This window comes from Canis aureus, chromosome 35, assembly GCF_053574225.1.
Source record: "Canis aureus isolate CA01 chromosome 35, VMU_Caureus_v.1.0, whole genome shotgun sequence".
In the NCBI taxonomy this organism is placed as follows: Eukaryota; Metazoa; Chordata; class Mammalia; order Carnivora; family Canidae; genus Canis; species Canis aureus.
In genome coordinates, this window is record NC_135645.1 from 20998701 (window position 1) to 21019289 (window position 20589).

Sequence of the window (20589 nt, forward strand, 5' to 3'; positions counted from 1 at the left end):
TGCTTTTGTCTCGAGTTGTGATCTCATGGGTATTAGAATAGAGCCTGTGTCAGGATCCTTGCTCAATGGGAAGTTTGCTTCTTCCTCTGCCTCCCCCTCCCCAATCCTGCTCCTATTTGTGCTCTCTCTCTCAAATAAATAAATAAAATCTTTTTTTTTAAGTTTGAACATAATGAGACCCAAAACTATTCCATGATGAGACCCAAAACTATTCCATCTCTTGAAAACAAATTGAGCCATTGATCCCATTCATCAGTACTCTGAGTACTCTTCTCCATATCAAGTTTTGGGCCAGAATAACCAAGCCAACGTGTTTTGTGTTTTTTTTTTTTTTTTGGATACATATATATAGGCCTTATTTTTTTATTCCATCTGATAGTATCTGCAATTATAGATATATTTTTAAAGATTTTACTTATTCATGAGAGAGACAGAGAGAGAGAAAAGGCAGAGACACAGGCAGAAGGAGAAGCAGGCTCTTTGCAGGGAGCCTGTTGTGGGACTGGATCTCAGGACCCCAGGATCACAATCTGAACCAAAGGCCACCCAAGTGTCAACCTCAACCACTGAGCCACTCAAGTGTCCCTCAATTATAGATATCTTGCTATTCTATTTGTCCCATCTGTTCTTCAACATTTTTTTCAACTTCTTCTACTTCTTCCAGAATAATTGAACCATTGTTATGATTTCATTTATGTCCCTTATTAGCTTATCAACTATACTTCTTCATTTTATTCAGTTTTAATGATTGATTTAGAATTTATAACATACTTGTTTACCTTGTCACTATCTATCTTCAAATAATACTATACTGCTCTCTATATGGCATAAGCCTAAAAGAACGATATCTTAATTTCCTTGTCCCATAATTTCAGCCATGGTTGTCATATAATTAAATTCTGGATATACCATAAACTCATCAGTACATTGTTATTATGTATTTAAACAGTCAATTAGCCTTTAAATAAATTAAAAATGCAAAAGAGTTCTTTTATATAGATTCTCATATTTTTTCATCTCTGAGATTATTTCTTTTTGTAGACACAACTTTCTTTCTGGTATCATTTTCTTTTCTATGTGAAGAACTTTCTTTAAATTTTAAGTTTTTCCTCTGCTTTTATTGGTATAAAAATTTTTCCATTTAACTTCCATCTTTGTAAGATAATTTAGATAGGGATAGAATTTTCAGTTGACCCATCTATATCTTTTCTTTCTTTCTTTCTTTCTTTCTTTCTTTCTTTCTTTCTTTCTTTCTTTCTTTCTGTACTTTATAGATATTGTTCATTGTTTTTTATAATAGATGTCTTAACAACCTTGTCTATAAATTTTATCATCTTCATTATTTTGAGGGTCTGTTTCTACTACTGATTTTTCTCCTGCGTTGGTATATCCCCTACTTCTTTACATGCTTGATAATGTTTTATTAAATGTTGGACAGTTTTGAATTTTCTGTTGTTTGTTTCCGGATTTAATTGAATTGTTTAAAACATGTTGGATTTAGTTCTGATACATAAATAAGGAGTTTGTGAGACCCCAACATAAGCTTTCTTTGGACAGATTCTACATAGATTTATCTCAGGGACTAATGTAACCCCAGCTGCTAAGGTGTGAGACATCTATCAAGACTTTACCCAACATTCCTTATATTACAGGGTCTTTCGACTCTCGCTGGTGGCAACACAAACTATTTACAGCTTGTGTGAGATTTGAGTCACATTGCTAAACACCAGTTCTTGCTTGGACTATGGGAGTCTCCTTCAACACATGCATACATCAATACTCAACCAATGCCTTAAGGGCATTTATCTTAAATTTTCAATATCCTGTCTATGTGCAGTTCCTCCATCCCTTGAATTCAATTCCATAAATTCTAACTGTTTAGATCTTCCCAAAATCTAATTTCTATATCCTCAACTCAGTGAGACTACCAGGCTTTCTCCTGGAAACTGCCTACTAGTAATCAGGATATTGTTAGACTCAGTTCATGTATTTATATTCTCTCAGGGATTACAGCCCAATGGAACTTGTTTTTCAATGTCTGAATGATTATTTCATATATTTTGTCTGTTCAATTGTCAGATATTTTATTTATGAAACGAGGGCAATTCTGAAGCAGAATTCTAAAGTATGCTTTTTGCATGAACTTCTGCAAGCCTAAAAATGGCTTCATGGAATAGTAAAGAATAGTATTATTAGCTACCCAAGTCATGAATTAGCATTAATTTATTAAGTTAAAAATTCAGAATCTAATGGTTTAAATTCTTAAGTTCAAATTATATATTTTATCTTAACCATACAGAAAATCAACTCAAAATGGATTAAAGACTTGAATGTAAGACCTGTAACCATAAAACATAAAACTCTTAGAAGAAAATATAGGAGATAAGCTCCTTAACATTGATCTTGACAATGACTTTTTGAATTTGACATCAAAAGGAAGCCAACATCCAAAAATAACCAAGTGGAATTACATTAAACTGAAAAGTTTCTGCATAGTAGAGGAAACCATCAACAAAATGGAAAGGCAACCTATGGAATAAGAGTAAATAATTGCAAGCTACATGTCTACTAAGTGGTTAATATCCAAAATATGCAAGGAACTCATGCAATGCAATAAGTAAAATAAACAAATAAATAAATAACCCAACCAAGAAAATGGAAAAGGACCTGAATAGACATTTTTCCAAAGGAGACACATGATAGTTAATGGGTACTTGAGAAGGTGCTCAATGTCACTGATCTGCAGGGAAATGCAGATTAAACCATAATGAGATATAACCTCACACGTGTTAAGAAGGCTATTATCAAAACAAGTAGAGATAGCAAATGCTGGTGAAGATGTGAAGATAAAGGAACCCGTGTGCACTGCTAGTGGGAATATAAATTGGCACTGCCACTAAGGAAAACAGTATGGAGATTCATCATAAAATTAAAAATATTTTTATTTAGTTTTATTCTCTTGGCAAGTTTCAATTACACAAAACAGTATTGTCAACTATAGTTACCAATTATACATCAGATTTTCAAAATTTATTCATCTTATACCTGAAAGTTTGTATCCTTTTACCAACCTCTTCCTATTTTCCCCACTGCCTAGACCTTGGTAACCACTTTTCTACTCTCTAGTTCTATGAGTTTATCTTTTTTTCTTCTTTTTTTAGATTTTGTAATTGTAAGTGATACCATGTGGTATTTTCATTTCTCTGTTTGTCTTACTTCACTTTCAAATTTAATTGATGTTGTCACAAATAACAGGATTTCCTTCTTTTTTAAAGTTGAGTTTAAATATATCTAGATCTTTATCATCTATCTATATCAGTATAGACATCAGATTTTCTTACCCTATTCATCCACCAATAGACACTTATGCCATTTTTATACTTTGGCTACTTCATGAATAATGCTACTATAATATGGAAATACAGATTTCTTCATGAGATAATGATTAGTTTCCTTTGGATTTATATAGCAGAAGTAGAATTGCCAGATCATGTGATAATTCTAAAATATGTTCTGACCAAAAACAAACAAAAACACGTAAATATGTGAGGTGGTAGATGTGTTATTTACCTACATGGGGGAATCTTTTAACAAGGCATGTGTGTATCACATCATCACATTATACACTTTAAATATCTTACAATTTTATTTGTAAATTGTAACCCCCAAAAGGTAGAAAAAACTTAAATTATATATTTATTATTTTATGTTTAAGTATAGCAAAATAGGAACAATTATTCTTACTATTTCATATTAATATTAAAGTAACTTTTTGAACAAACTAAACTCTCTTTTAAAAGATTTAGTTTAATGTATTTACTTAGTTCATCAAACATCCATAAACATTGTTTAATGCATTTAAACCTGAACATACCCGATATTGTAACAGTAACTGGAAGTGCTGGACTGGGTGCTTGCATTTACCGTGCTAACAAGAAAAATCCTTCTAAATGCTTAAATAACTCATGTAAATTTCACAAATTAAAAACTAAAACTCGTTCAAATATCTTATACACTTTGGCTGACAAAATAACACATCCAGTAAGTATATACTTTAATTCAAATTAAAAAGCAGAAAGATTACCTAGTGGGATTAATTCTGACAATTAAAAATCTCTAAATTACTAAATTAGTCCTTTGAATTCACCTCATTTTTGTACTTAACTTAAAAATATTGTGGAGGTTGAAAAGATAATTTGCCAACTCTGGGGGAAATGTTCTCATTTCTGGCAAATTGAGGCTATTAAGGTGATAATTTGTGATTGTTAAAATCCCAACTTCTCAGAGAGTTGACATAGTTTATTATCCAAGATTGAAGATAAAGCAAGGGATTGAGGGACAGTATACATCTTCTTGAGTTTTCTCCAGCGATAGATAAACTTTCCGATCCCTCTTTTTTTAATAAATAAGAGTCCCCCAGGTCTGCATGTTATTCACTTGGTATTCTTTAATCTGATATGGTTAGGTGAAAATCTTCACATCCATACAGATTTAGCAAACTTCATTGATTTCTCAGTGGAGTCTGCATTTCTTTAGCTTTAGGCAACCATTCCATATTCATTTTAATGACATCCCATTGAATCTTGAATATCTCTCATATTTTTTTCTTCCTCTGAAATCACAACTCTAAAGTTATGCTAATGAAACTTTCTGAAACATATAATCTATTCTAGAATTTTCTCAGAATCTACCTGTCATTTTTGGCTTCTATTCTTTCCTTCATTTAGAAAGCATTTACCCATCATTAGTCTTATGGCATATTTTCCTTTTATTATGAGTTTGTTAGGATTACTGACAGGTGTTCTGAAATTACATCTATGAATTCATTTGACATTGTTGGATAAATTTTCTGAGTTTAGTGTCCTAATTCCATTTAAACAATTACATGTGTTCTTATACTTTCCTCACTCAATTTATACCTCTGCTTTATTTAGTCTGCTTTTTCTAGTTTTCTTTCTTTCTTTTTTTTTAACTGAAGGAAAGGGAAGTAAAATTTGTTACAAAGTTCTTCTTACTTTCTTTCCCTTATTAACAGGACACTCTTCCTCAAACAATAGATCTATCCTTGCTTTTTCTGAACATGATTTACTGTCTCTTAACAATCATTGCCTCAATTTCCATTTATTCCATTTTGATGCTCCTTTGGGTGATATAAACAAAAGCTGTAGTAGAAAATGCTTTTATCTCACAGGAAAAAATGCTTTAAAGATTCAACTAACTTTAGAAAAAAGGACATTTTTTTTTAAATTCAGATCACTGTAATTAAGGAATTCTCAGTTATTGATTGTCATTTTGCAGCTAAAATAAACAACTTTATGTCATTAGGCTACCATTCTGGTGTATTTGAATTTATTTAGAGTTATACAGCCAATTATATAACTAAACTTAATTTTTGGGTGAAAATCTCTGAGGCCTATAATACTACTGAGACTAGTAAATTTTCTTTTTTGCTCTATGGAATAGGAAAATATTTCCAACTTTGCTAAAACTTATCACAAAGAAATCTAATTTTTAACCCTCACTAATTCTTAAAGTTTATGTTTTTAGAAGATTGATTTATTTATTTTAGAGAGAGAGAGAGAGAGAGAGAGATGGGGGAGGGGCAAGAGGAGAGGGAGGAAAGTCTTAAGCAGACTGCACTGAGTGCAGAGCCTGATGCAGGGCTCAATCTCAGGACCCATAAGATCACAACTTGACCCAAAACCAAGAATCAGAGGCTTGACCAACTGCACCATCAGGCACCCCTAATTCTTAAGGTTTAAATGTTATTTATAAATATAATTTGAGTCAGTAAAATACCACGGCAGAAACCAAGTAATGCAAAAGGAATACATGTTACTAAACAAACAAAAAAGTCACTAAACATATTGCATCTAGAAGTATTTCTTATTTATTTATTTATTTATTTATTTATTTATTTATTTATTTATTTTTCGAGGGTTTTTATTTTATTTTAATTTTTTTTAAATTTATTTTTTATTGGTGTTCAATTTACTAACATACAGAATAACCCCCAGTGCCCGTCACCCATTCACTCCCACCCCCGCCCTCCTCCCCTTCTACCACCCTTAGTTCGTTTCCCAGAGTTAGCAGTCTTTACGTTCTGTCTCCCTTTCTGATATTTCCCACACATTTGTATTTCTTATTTAAACCAAAGAAAGCACAACGTGTTGTTATTCATATGAGACCATTAGATATCTTGCTATAGAGACATTGAAATATTAATGTGTCCTAGAAAGCAATTTTCTTTTTTTATGAACAAGAGTAATTGTGGTCCATAAGTAAAGACAGGGAAATGATTTTAAATGATAATAATCATGGAAAAAATTAATGCTCGTGTACATACAAATAATCAATATTCTGGTCTACGGAAAAGATTTCATCATGACTATATGCAAAGCACAACATCTCTGTGCTTGTCATGGAGAATGCGAGTATAACAAATGATAAGAAATAACTCCTAAAATGCTTATATTAGTTGTAGTGAGTTACTGAAAAAAGAATGGACTCTTATAATATTGTTACCCAAATTAGGTTTAGCATAGGTGTATGAATTTTATCTTCAAATACAAACATAGCTTCAGTCATAATTAATACCTTAGGTATGTTCAGATATTTTTTTTTTACCAAATTAAGATACATTACTGCATAAAGTAAATTTTAGCAAATTGTGTACACGCATATTGTAAGAATTGCAAATGGCTCCATTTTTGCAAACTTTATTGGCATTTATATTCAGAAAAAATTACATTAGAAACACCTAGCATGTGGCCCACAATTGTGAAATTTTTCTGCAGTCACTGACAGCTTTGCAGAGGGGCAAAGCATAGCATCCCACAGCATTTCAAGCCTCACATGGTGGCTCTGGAGGCCAACCTCTTCAGGTTCAGCGTTACCACACCAGGATTGCCAAGCACTAGAGAACATCTAGTTGAGGGTACACACTTCAGTCACGCGATCCCCTGCTTAGTTATTTTGCAAACACAACAGCCCTTGGCTTCTGTGGTATTATCATATACTCTGTACTCTGTACTTATATCTAAATATCTTCATTTCTTGAAGCTGTGGGAAAGAGAACGTGATTCAGGTACTATAGCCTTTTGCAGATTATTGCCAGGTGAAATACCAATGTGATTGGCCAAAACGAGTGTGAAATGCAAATGCAGTAATTAGTCTTTTGGGGTTTTCAATTTTAAATTGAAGTGTTTCACTTCCTTACAGGTTTTCTGCTGTGTTGTAGTAACTATGGGTCAAGTTTTATTTTATTTTTTTAAAGTTTTCTCAACATTTTATTAAGTGCATATTTATATGTCTAAAAACTCCCATTTTAAGCTCAGAGTCTACTGAAGGGTATACATATTTTTGAGAGTAATAAATAATGTTAAAATAGTTATCTTGTTAAAAATAATTATCTCTTTTGGATAGATTATGAAGAATTTTTCTCACCTTTATATTTTCCTCATTGAATTTATTTTTATAATTAATGAATAATCTCTTCTTTTTAAAAGTGGATTTATACTGCAACCTATATTCAAGATTAAATGTAGAATCTCATTCTCATGTCAGTAAGGTTTGTATTGAGGTAACTCCCTAATGGGGCAGAAATAAGCACATTTTGACAAAAGTCCTTTTAATGGCAAATTACTATATGATAACTCTCTCCTAAAATTCTACAGCCTAAAACTGTAGACATGCAAAAGGAGTAATATGATAACAGAACCAGCAAGTTACTATAATACTTCTCACATATATAAAATACATTTCAAATTTTAATACATCTTATTATATAGAACAGAATAAATTAAAATTTTTTTATCACACAAGCCAGTAATAAAAATAAGATATCATTTCAAAATACACATAATTTGCCATAAATGCTTCCTGATTAAAATAACATTAGATTTAATTATTTTTTGAAAAAATGTGTTTGAAAACAGATAAATAATTATAAAATATTGACCCCTTTAAAGCTCTGAATATAGAGAGGAACTTTGATGAAGCCATCCATAGGAAACCATCTTCAACTGTTTGCAGTTGACAAAAAAAAAAAAAAAAAAAATACTCCCTCACTTCTCAAACACAGATTGATTTTATATTAAGTATTTGAAAAAGATTGATTTCTTTGATCCAAGCCAGAAAATGTGCTATATAAATATTTTAAATATACAGGCAGTACTTTCAGCTAGCAAACATATTCTACTCCCCCACTTCTCCACCAAGAATACATTTAAACTGACATGACAAGATCTTAATTCAGTGGGGTAGAATTAATAATGTTCCACTGTACCTTGTGATTGGTAGATATCTGTTTACTTCTACTCTGTTCTCCCTTTGTGTTAAGTGTTCTGTTGACTTCACCATGAACTTCAAGGTGAACTTCGTAGGTTCACTGAGAGGTTTATTCCTTTTGGCAGAAAAAAGGGCTGACTTATACATAGCTAAGCCTTAAACTACATTCCTGTACCTTGCAAAATCATCAACATTTTCTCCACAACTGGCTATTTTCCATTTTTGATATGATGAAAGCCAAAACAAGTTAGCTAAGAAACCAGAATTCTTTTCAACTCTGGAAAAGTGGGGGGCGGAAAATGAAAAAGAGAGAGAAAGAAATAGAAAATAAGACCCTAGGGATAAAATTTTGGTTATATGTTCACTGTATCAATCTTTCAACCTCATTTCTTTTTAAGATAGAAATCGGATTATCCTTACTTTTTGCCTTGAGAAGCTGTTGAATTCACTATAAATACAAAAATCAATTTAATTTACCTCCGCTAATGAAGTAAGCAACCTTTCTGTTAGTATTTGAGAAAGGAAGAACAAATGTAATTCCAAACGTCATATATATGCAGATCTGTATAGCAGTTTGTGACTCCAGTTTCAAGTCTTGAGGCACAGTGTGCTTGCACTCATCCTTGGTCTCTATTTCTTAGATAAATTAAGTGCTGCCCAAATTTCAAACATGGTTATAAATCACTGTCTTTTGATCTTTTTATGGACAAGTTTAGTAAAATATGAACTTTTCTCCTGAACATTTGAAATATGGAAGTTTTAACATACCCCATGTGTATTCCTTCTTTTCTTCTTTTTTAAGATTTTATTTATTTAAGAAAGGCTGTGAATAGGAGAAAGAGAGAAAGAGAGAACGAGCAGTGGGGTGGGGAGAAGCAAATGCCCTGCTGTAGCAGGGAGCCCAATGCAGGGCTCAATCTCGGGACCCCAGGATCATGACCTGAGCCAAAGGCAGATGCTTAACCAATGAGCCACCCAGATGCCCCTCTTCTTCTATGTATATTCTTGTGTTATTACCTGACAACTTCAGGGAGAAATTTGTAGATGTGAGATTCAATTAAATGTAGATGTGAGATTGAGTCAAAAAAGTCAAAATATTTATAGTAAATTAGGGAATGTAAGTTTCTTATATTTGGATATTTTAAACAATGGGTAGAACAGTATTGTCTTAAATCTCTGATTGCTATTTCTAGAACCTAGTATAGAATTCTGAACTCCAAGACCATTAACATGTGAAACATTCCAAGAGGACATTGCTGTGAAAATTAAATGTAGCTGATCATTGTAATGCTTTTAAATGCGCTGCCATTCTTAATTCACATCAATCAATTGCAATCATTAATCAAGTCGAATGCAATGGTTTGGGTGAACACTTAATATTGATTCTAGCTTAAATTTCACTGCAATTATAACTTAATGATAAGTAGTCTGTGTAATATTTAAATATAATTTAGTTTAAACTGTCAATTAAGTGACAGCAGTGAAAAAGGACAAGTCCTGTGACCCACACAGAAATTATAAGGAAATCTTTTCTGAAATGGAAAAGGAAGAAGCCAAAGGATCAAAAGAGCAAGAGGAAGTTGATATTAGTTGATACATGTTAAACTTACTGTTTAACTCTGCCAACACTGACAAGTTTACAGCAGTGCTCTGAGACCAAATGAAAAAATAGATGTACCAACGAACAGAACAGTCACTTAGGTATTAGAGGACAGCCCTGATTTCAAGATTGCCTTTCTAAGTGGAAAGTTCAAACACAAAATCCTATACTTTAAGAAGAAAGCAGGCTCCACTTCATTTATCTCCTGGACCAAATGTGTTATTCAGGTTTTCCTGAGTCAACCGATCAATCAGCTTTGTGCTAGTCCCTTAATTTTACTGATTCTAATTTTCCTCACCTGAAAGTGAATGTTTCACTCAAATAATTAATAAGGAGTAAACCCTCATTTCAGCAGTTAGGTTTGAGGAAAAATATATTTCTAGACCTACTTGCAGGGATACTCCTTAGAGAGATGCTCAAAATATGACTCCCTGACCAGTAGCATTGGCATCATTCAGGAACATGCTGGACATGCAGACTGCCAGGATCTTACTAGTCAAATCAGAAACTCAGGCGATTCCAACACAGACTAAAATTTGAGAACCAGTGTTCTCAGGCATCATATGGTTCTATAGTTAAACAAAAACAGAAAGTATCAAATGCAAAATGGTTGACTTGTCTCTCCCAAATCCCACTAAACTGACAAATATTTAAGAGCAAAAATTATAAACAGAACAACTAGGAAATAAATACTTAGCAATACCAACATTCTAGGAAGTTACCAACTGGATTTATCCGCGAGCTATTTCTGGAAAAGAAGATATAGATAGGATCAAAATGATGCCAAAACCCAATGGATAGGAAGAATTTTTTACCACATATAATTAAAACAGTAATTTTTAAAAATGTTTGTTTTTTTTCCAGAACTGTGAAGCCTAAATTCCAAGATCTCTGCAGGACAGCCAAGGATAATAAAGGTGCTAATGAAAGTTGATCCCATTAGTATTTAAAAGCTGAGGAGAGCTGATCGGTGCCATTTTCAGATATAAAGCCACAAACAGAGCTATGAACAGTTCTGACATTGGAAATGGTCAGAGTACCCGAGACTTTGGAATGGGTTCCAAGTGATACTAAATACTATTGAAAGGAGAGGGAAATACATCCCCATGTGGGAAAACATACTGCAGGTCTGAAGTGAATGTGTAATCCCTTCTATCCCTAACTACACACCAATGCATAAATTCATCAGAGCTGCCATTGGGATGCATTAATCAAATGCTACATGTGCATGCAGAACCAGTGACAGGTGCATATTCTGTTAATATCACTAATAACAAATCTATTTATATCTATATATCTATATGTATATCTATAGATTGTTCAAATTCTAAATATTTTAAGAACTCCAACTGCATAAGGGGCAAAAACAGATAAAAAGAAGACACACACATAAACACACACACACACAAACCAATGCAAAGATGACTTAAACTCCGATGGAGAAAATTAATATAGGGAGCAAAATTCATCAGACTTTATCTTATAATGATGTAAAAAGAAGCAAATATGAATTATGTATAAAAAAGACAATTATGGGGTGCCTGGGTGGCTCAGTAGGTTAAGTGTTTGACTCTTGGTTTCCACTCAGATCATGATCTCAGGGTGGTGAGATGGAGTCTGGCATCAGGCTCTGAGCTCAGCACCAAGTCTGTTTGAGAGACTCTCTCTCCCTTTGCTCCTGCCCTGACCCTGTGCTGTAAAATAAATAAATAAATAAATAAATAAATAAATAATCTCTAAAACCACAATATATGTATAAAAGATGAAATTAATAAATTACATATCAAAACTAGATTTGAGTAAGAAAACAAACATCTGGTTTTTTGCAAAGATCTATAAGGACAGTATAGCTTTGAAGTTTGTAATTAAAAAATTAAGGACACATGAAGAAAACATATAAAGGATGAGGATGAGATAATAAATCTAAGCAAAGAGAATATTAAGGTATAAAAGAGTACTATAATCAAATTTATATTAACAATTTTGGAAGTCTAGCCAAAATGGTTAGTATTCCAGGAAGGATTATGTAACTTGCTAAGGTCACAAAGTTTACTGATAGAAATCAGTTTGTTCTGCATACAAAGTTTTTCCTATCGACATCTGCCTCACCATGCTCAATCCACTTTCTGGCATTGTTGGAGACGATTTTGGTCAGGTATCTACCTTCCTTCAGAAAATCAAAATTTTCAGGGGAAGGAGACAACCTTTATAACCTCAGAGGGAGAATCATGATGGGTTTAATACAATTTCACAACCATATATTAAATCAACCACCTTTTCCCACTGATTTGAAATAGCAGCTTTGTCATTCTTTAAGATCCCCAAAATATGCAGATCTACTTCTGTTTTGTCATTTTATTGATCTATTTGGATATTCCCTATATTAATACAGTATTTTTTTTAAACCTATACCCTTTACTAAGTCATAATATGTGGTAACACAATTCCCTGATTACTTTTCTCATTTGATGCTCATTTGATGCTGATCATTTTTAAGAAGCTATAACTTTGACCTCAGTAAATATGTTCTCATAATTTGCCTTTGGGATCATTGAAATAGTTATTTAAAGATTCTTAAAACTTGTAATCCTACTATTAATTTCTTATTTGTTTAATATTTTATGTTCCTTTCACCATTTGACAACTGTATTCTTTTTTTTTTTTTTAAGATTTTATTTATTTCTTCATGAAAGACACACAGAGAGAGGCAGAGATGTAGTCAGAGGGAGAAGCAGGCTCCCTGCAGGGAGCCCAATGCAGTATTCAATCCCAGGACCTGAGATCATGCCCTGAGCTGAAGGCAGACGCTCAACCGCTGAGTCATCCAGGCATCCCTAACAACTATATTTTTATTATGCCAAATAATTTTAGAATAAAGGAAAATGAAATTGTTTTAAATAACAGAGGCTTGAATTATTTGCTTATTATAATTTTTCTTTGTTTTCGTCCATCATGTTTGAAAAAAAATCTCTTTTGATAATTCATTGTGTGCTACAATTTTCACATTTCCCCATTTAAAAAACTGTATTTATTTATTTTACAGAGAGCGAGCACTCATGTGCACACAAGTGGGTGTGAGGCGTGGAGGGAGAGGGAGAGAATCTTAGGCAAACTCCCATATGAAATTTGGAACTCCAGCCAGGGCTTGACCCCAGGATCCAGGATCATGACCTGAGTGGAAATCGAGAGTTGGACACTTAGCTGATTGAGCCACCCAGGCACCCTCCCATTTTTATTATTCATTTATCATAGTGTAATCAATATATAGTCTTCCCATTTTTAGATCAAGAAAAGATATGCTAGTCTTCAGAGTGTCATTCAACTTAAAATTTTCAGTACCATGGATTTGCAAACTATTTCTACAATACTAAGCTGTGAAGATATCTGAAAATGAGTAGAATCTTCAGCTATTAGAGTGAGAAAATATACCCAATTTATTTATTCATATTATTTATTTATTTATTTATTTATTTATTTATTATTTTTTTTTAATATACTCAATTTAAACAAGGTGTGTAGACCTCTAGAGACTACTAATAGTTCATTTAAGACTGTATATCACTCCACCTTTGTGTAATCCCAATTGGGCAAAGTCCAGAAAGTAGAGGGCAAAATATCTGGATGGTTCACCCTTGGTCAAAACTATAAAAAATGGACTAGGGCTCACAGAAAGGACCTTAGTTAATTAAGCAGGGAAATGACTGGCAAAACAAAGGAAGTACCCCAGCTGCCTGGGAATTTGGGAGCTAGGGGAATCTCTAAAACAGGAACTCAGAACAAGAACCAGAATGATAGCCATTTGAGTGACTCAGGATATTTAAAAATAAAGGAGACCTGTGCTTGGAAACTCAATCATTGGAGTTGAAGCAGAGGTGAGTTTTATCTTTGAGTATAATGCAGAAGTCCCAAGATCAAACTTAATTAACTCCCAGTGATTCTAAGCCCTCCTGGTTGTGCACATGTTAGTGTTGATGTGGAAGAAAGGGAATTGATGGTAATGCAGGCAGATGAGATTGGGTATACTCATTCTGATTTAACATCAAATCAACATTGGCTTGAAAACTGGGTCAGAGTAGATTTTGCTAGTGAAGAGATCAATAGCTCAATTATAGCAGAGCTTGAGAAGGCAGATCTAAAAAGGTTGGGTGGTGAAGTCTAAGGAGAGGAAGCTAAATGGACCATTATATTTTGCTTCTTTAGTAAACTAGCTATTTTACGAACTGCGCCCTGTTCAAATGAAGGGATTAATCATGAAGTTGATCTGACACTAGTGTAAACATATTGAAAACATTGATTCATTTTAATTTATTGTTCTTCATAGAAACATTTATGGTTGACTTGTCTTATATTTAGTTTACTATGCTGACTGACTTTAATTTTTTTCTGAAACAAAACAGGAACTTAAAATGCCAAAGTATCTTTTTAGGAGTAGAAAATCCCCCTGACTTTGAATAAATTTGGATCAAGTAGGTGAGGAAAAGACAATGCTCAAATATTCAAAGTAACTGCTTCAACAAGAACAAAAAGGATTATATAGATTTAGCCTCAGTGCTTGAATCTTCCCAATTCAATCACATTAGAATAGTTATGTACAATTCAGGCTACATGAGAGTGGTCTAACTGTGACTATAATATTGTGTTCTTAATTCTTTGTTAATCTAATTCGTTTGCTCATGCAACACAATGCTCCATGTTCACAAATTTGCTCTTGAATCAAGAAGGAAAAAAAAACTCTGCAAATTCCGGAACAGCACGTCTTCTTTCATATCTCGATATTATCCAGTTCTTTGATGGGGCAGCATGGAGAGGGAGCTGACTCACCGGGGAAATTAAAAATATGTGACAGCACTTTTTAATACAAAGGTTCCCTGAAGCCAGGCAAATTGGGATTGGCAGTTATCAACATCAGCTCACTGTTGGGCAGATCTGCTGAAATGCTCTGGGTGGTCTTTATGCACTTCCTAGTGGGCAGCTTGTTTGGCTAAAGGCAAAGAAATAGCATTTAAAGGATTCTCAAATTATCAGGAAGATAAGAAAATTTGAAAGAACATGGACAGAGGGAAGTACTGTGGTTTAGGGTTTGGAGCAGGATACCAAAGAATTAATTGGGAGAAAAGAGCAACAAATAGAATCAGGGAAGGAAGGTTTCTGTATCTAAATTTAGTCTTATTTCTTTCTGTAACTCTTAAATCCCCAGGCTCCCATGATTATTCAATTTAGTGCCTCTCAAATCTTATGAAGTGCAAGGATTCACTTTTGTCTTGCCTTAACCTACTCCAATCTCATCCACAGTATAAGTGCAGAAGCAGAGAACAAGTGTCTTCCAAGAATATACATCATCAGCTCTCAGATTCAGTGTGTAAACACATGGCCCCTTGGGTGATGATTGCACAAGTCAGCAAGTCCAGAGGCCAGATTCACAGCTGGGGTATTACCTGCCTGCTACCTCCTGTGCTTATGGACCCATTAAATGAATATTATTCAACATAAGGCAGAACAAGGCTAATTTTCCCCCCTCAATTGCAACCTGTGATTTTTTTAATGTAAAATGAAGAGAATCTTGTATTCTGACATGAATGGATACAAAGTATACTTCAGTTCTATATAACTACTCAAAGTTCATATCCTTGAATAAAAATCAGAGAACCAGCATTTTAGGTTATTCTATATAGAAAAATCTCCACAGATGCTTACAAATATAAGAAGTTAAGAAAAGACACTTAGTGGAATATATAATGAGTAATACCAATTAATTAGGAATGTTTTCCAAACATCCTTTCTGTACCTTGGCATTTTAAGTAAGATTTTACTGGTTGACATTGAAAAAGATTATGATCAGAGTTCTATTTTATGGCTAATAAAATTTTTTCGTGTTCTCAAATATGTAATATTTATGATTTCTCTCAGAGTGATGCCGACAGGGCTAAATATATAAGTTAATATCAAAAAATATAATAGAGAATGATATGAAAGGAAAAAGAGGAAACAATGCAAAGAAAAAAATGGGTTGATATGAGGAGATCTGAATTCTACTTGTGATGAAGCAACCCCCTGGTTTTATTAACTTTGGAAAAGTTATATAACCTCAGGTTCCTTATCTGAAAAATGGGAATATCAAGATCTGGCTTGTCTATCTCACAGGGTCATGGGAAGATAAGCAGATAATAAATGCTTAACTTTTTGTAAACAAAAAATAATTTATAAAGATATAAGAGATTATAAAACAGAGCTAGGATATGGAAGGAAGTTAATGTGTTTTACTCAGTGTTGTCTTACAAATGTTAATCTTTATACATTTACCTGAAGGAGGAGGAAAAAGCAATGCTTATCTTAAAAGTACTTAATCCATTCTCAAATTTTCAACATGGAGTATACAAAGACTATTGAGAGAATTCAGAAACCTGACTTAATTACCTGTTCTACCATCAAAAAAAAAATGTATAGTGTCTACCTGATTTCAGAATATTCTCATTTCTAGAAAGAAAGGCTTGTGACAGCCATATTAGAAGTAGGCTTTGCTTAAGTCTAAAAAATCCCATGGTCATCAGAAAACCATGAGATTCAAGGGGGGCAAATATTGTTTTTCTTTTTTTCCTAATGAATTAGCCCTTTAAAAATAGCCATCATTAAACTTTACCCATATTTTAATGCAATATTTGTAGTTATATCCTGAAATGATGTTATTATGTTTGTGATAATCATTATCTTTATTTTTGAGAAGAGCTACCCAGCTTATTTGTAGAAATTCTTACCTACTACAGGGTTCTTACACAATAAAAAAAATACTCCTAAATATTGGAAGTTGTGTAAGTATTCTCTACCCTTAATACAAATACACTACACACATACAAATACATAATGTTTACAAAGCATTTTCTATGTGCACAAGGATATTTTTGTATTTACTTGTATTATTTCATTTAATCCTCACAACAACCTCATGAAGTAGGTTCTGCTTTTTTCCTACTGTGCTTACAAAATGGAGCACAGAAAGTTTAAGTGACTTGCCCAAGATTGCACAGTCGGTAAACTGTAGAGTCATAATCAAATCCCGGGCAGTCCACTAACAGTGCCTACAGTCTTACCCACTCTACTGTGAGATCTCCTTGAATAATCTCTTTGTAAACCACAAACTTTAAGGTAGATCGCCAATATGTTTGTGCTTTGGGGGCCAGAGCATGATGGTAAGCTGATTATACTAGGTGGTAAGTGTTGAACCCTCCTCTCACATTTCAGAATTCCTTCAATTGAAAATACCTCCCTTCTTTTGAGGAGGGAGTCTCCACAGACTTCCTATCACATTTTTATGTAAAAAACTGTTCACTTGTTCCACAGAGTGCCAGAGACTTTATCAACAGTAGGCACTTTTGGAACAAGGTCTTTTCCCTAAGTTCATCACAGAAATATGCTGGGAAATTTGCTTTAAGAGTAAAATTAGAGTCTTATATTAGAGTTGACAATGATTAGCAGTTGGTGAAGTTGTGAAATGGGTTAGGTATGCCTGTGGCACCTTCTCTCTTTCATAATTAGTTCTTGCTCTCTCCCATTTGACTCCACAACCCTACTAGAATGAATAATTGATTATTTGTGAGATTTTTCCATTTAGTGTTTGTCTTTTCTAAAAGGTTATGATTTCCATATGTGTGGGGACCATACTTGTCTCTTTTGCTGTGTATCTGTAGCCTCTAACATTGTACCAGATCATGAAGTATGCTGGCCATTCACTGCATGAAGGAATGAAATATTTATTAAAAAGGTCTTGATGCATCTCTTGGATCAATATATGGCCCCCCAAAATAGTTGTTCCATTACTATCTCAAAACTGAATGGATGAAAAACCAACCAACCAACTACAGGAAGTGATTAAGGTATGAATCATTCTAGCACTGAATTTCAAAAAAAAAAAAAAAAAGTTTTCCAAGACTTACTGGAAGATGGAGAGAAGAAGTGAGACCTCAGAATAAGTTGCATATTCACAAGAACTGCAGGACTCCCCATAATGTCTTTTCCTCTTTTACAGCAACCCCCAGGCTTTAACCTGCTCTTTCCATTTTTCCATTTTTATATCTGCCCCTGTCGACTCCATCTCTTCTGAATTCTGTTTCCCTGTGACTGCTTGTGGAATGGTTGCTGTTTTTATTTCTTCTTTCCTTGCTATCTGTGCAGGGTTGAAAGAGGTCCTAATCATTGTAATCATTTGAGAAGCTTACACATGGGGCAAAGAAAACAATCCACACTGAGAACCTATTTTGTAATCTTAGGGTATTTGTATTGTTTTGGTCCCTGGACCATGGCTCTAAACTCCTAAACTCCTTTGGCTTCTAATCTCAAGCTTAAAAATGTTATTTATTAGGATGAACAGAATCTGTTAAACTTCTCCTTTTACGTGTTTTGGTGATTTCTTTCTATCTTTTTTATTATACGCAGCAGTAGCTAAGAAAATAAAGTGCCAAAAATTGAACGAATACCTGTGGCCCCCTAGTGGCCTAAGAATATTATCCACCTCACAGTGAGCTGTAATGTCTCATGAGCAATGCTTATGTGATTATCTCTCCCACTAAGAGAAATCCATGGGGAAAGAGAGAAAACAAAACAAAACAAAAACAACACAAAAAAACACAAAACCCTCTAAATCTCTACTTAGTATGACTTAAGAGATACCACACTCCCCCCTCCCCCTTTTTTGTCTCAGAACATCTTTCCTCCCGTATCCATTGGTGCCATGTAGGCCACCTCCTCAATTGTATGCCACCGTATTCCCTTTCCATGCTAGACAAAATTCATCTGATGAAGAGAGAAGAGTAAGACTGACAGAATCAGATTAATTAGTGATAAAGGCTCTAAATCAATATTCTTTCCTTTATTAGTTCATTCATAAACAACAGGTTAATGGAAAGTTCTTAAGTGACAAGAACCATCTAACATTGTTTATCCAAAAGAACACTGTCCCTGCTCTAAAATGCTTATAGTCTGTCTTAGTCATTGTGAGCTGCTACAACAAAAATACAGCAAACATTATTTCTCACAGTTCTGGAGGCTGAGAAGCCCAAAATCAAGACACTTAACAGATCTGGGTGAGGGCCTGCTTCCTGACTTGTGGGTTAGTGTCTTATTGTGGTATCTTCACATGCTGGAGAGCAAAGAGATTATGCAAGATCTCTCAGTTCTCTCTTCTAAGGGTCCTAATCCCATCATGAGACTCCACTCTCATGACCTAATTACCTCCCAAAGGCATCATTTCCAAATACTATCGCATTAAGGATTACAGTTTCACATTTGAGTTTTGGTAGGTCAGGGAAGACACAAACATGCACAGGCTAAAGGTGAAGAGGACAACTCAGCAAAATAGCAGCACCACATGCTAAGTGCTATCAGGTGTTCTGAAGATGAAATGCAGTAGGACCGTAGAAGACTAAGCTCCTAAACTTGCCTAAGGACATAAAAAAAAGCTACACAGATTAGGTAAGTTTCTATATGATACATGACATCTAAGGAAGAGTCTGTTAGAAGCATAAAATGGATAAAGAGAATTCCAGAAGTCCAAAGGTAGGAGAGAAGAAGTTGTTTGGAAAGTCACAGGTATTGCTGGTGTATATAGCGCAAGGTGGGGTGAAGTAGAAGGTTGAGATGGAATAGCTAAAAACGATGCCAAATCATGAAGGACATATGTGTATTGTGAACTGTAGTATCTTGAAATTTATGGGGAATACTTGAGAGTCACCGGCACTAGAATATCTCTTGTGTTTTAGAATAATATTCTGTCTACAGTATTCCTATTGCAATGGGCATGATAGGAAGGATTAGGTCCTGGCCAAAGGTTGGCTATTAAGACAATTATTGTCTTAATTGTCTTAATTAGCTATTAAGACAAAGGGAGATGCAAGAATCTAAGGAGGTGGAATAGGATAGTGGAACAAATAACTATTGATGTGTTTGGATGGGGTTTGGGAGCCTAATGGAAGATAATGCGTGACTGCATGTTGTCTCACGTTAGATGTGGCAAATACCCTAGCGACAGTCTCTTTCCCCTCCCTGTTCCCTTTGTCCAGCTGGAGCATCTCTTAGTCTCAGAGTGTTAGCAGCTTTGCTCAAAGCCTCCTCTCTTCTCTGTATATTGCTCTACGCTGATGAGGCCCATTCAGCCCAGGAAGTTATGCTCCCCATCACTTTCATCCTATGGGTAGCCTTCAGGTCAAGGCTTCCTGACATAGATAGTAAACTTGCTTCAAATTGGAACTCTGTGGTGTTGTTTGTTCTCTAAAGCTTTCCCATGAGGTCATACAGTCTCTAGGTGAGAGCACAGTCTTCTTAACCCAACATATGACATCAGATGTGGTCCAAATCCTAGCCCTCAATTTATTCTTCCCTTTTTTACCCTTGTCAAGGTGAAGATAAGAGAAAACATGATGAGTCACAAATAAAGGCACATCCGTCTTTAGAGGAAGTGTCAGAGCACAAGGACTTAGGAACAGTTTGTTTCTTTTCTTTTCTTTTTTTTAAGATTTTATTTGTTTATTCATGAAAGACACAGAGAGACAACAGAGACACAGGCAGAGGGAGAAGCAGGCTCCCAGAAGGGAGCCCGATATGGGACTCGATCCCAGGACCCTGGGATCACACTCTGAGCTAAAGGCAGACGCTCAACCACTGAGCCATGCAGGTGTCCCAACAGTTTGTTTCTTGACCCTGCTTGCACAGCT

At 34.4% G+C, this 20589-nt stretch overlaps 1 long non-coding RNA gene across 2 annotated transcripts in view; it reads right to left on the reverse strand.

Moving 5' to 3' along the window:
• LOC144305344 (uncharacterized) overlaps positions 1-17992 on the reverse strand; it is a 95290-nt gene extending 77298 nt beyond the window's left edge. For both annotated transcript variants that reach the window (XR_013372384.1, XR_013372383.1), the window contains exon 1: positions 17818-17992. This is a non-coding gene — a long non-coding RNA (uncharacterized LOC144305344). The remainder of the gene's footprint in view (positions 1-17817) is intronic.
• Positions 17993-20589: the final 2597 nt, after the last annotated feature.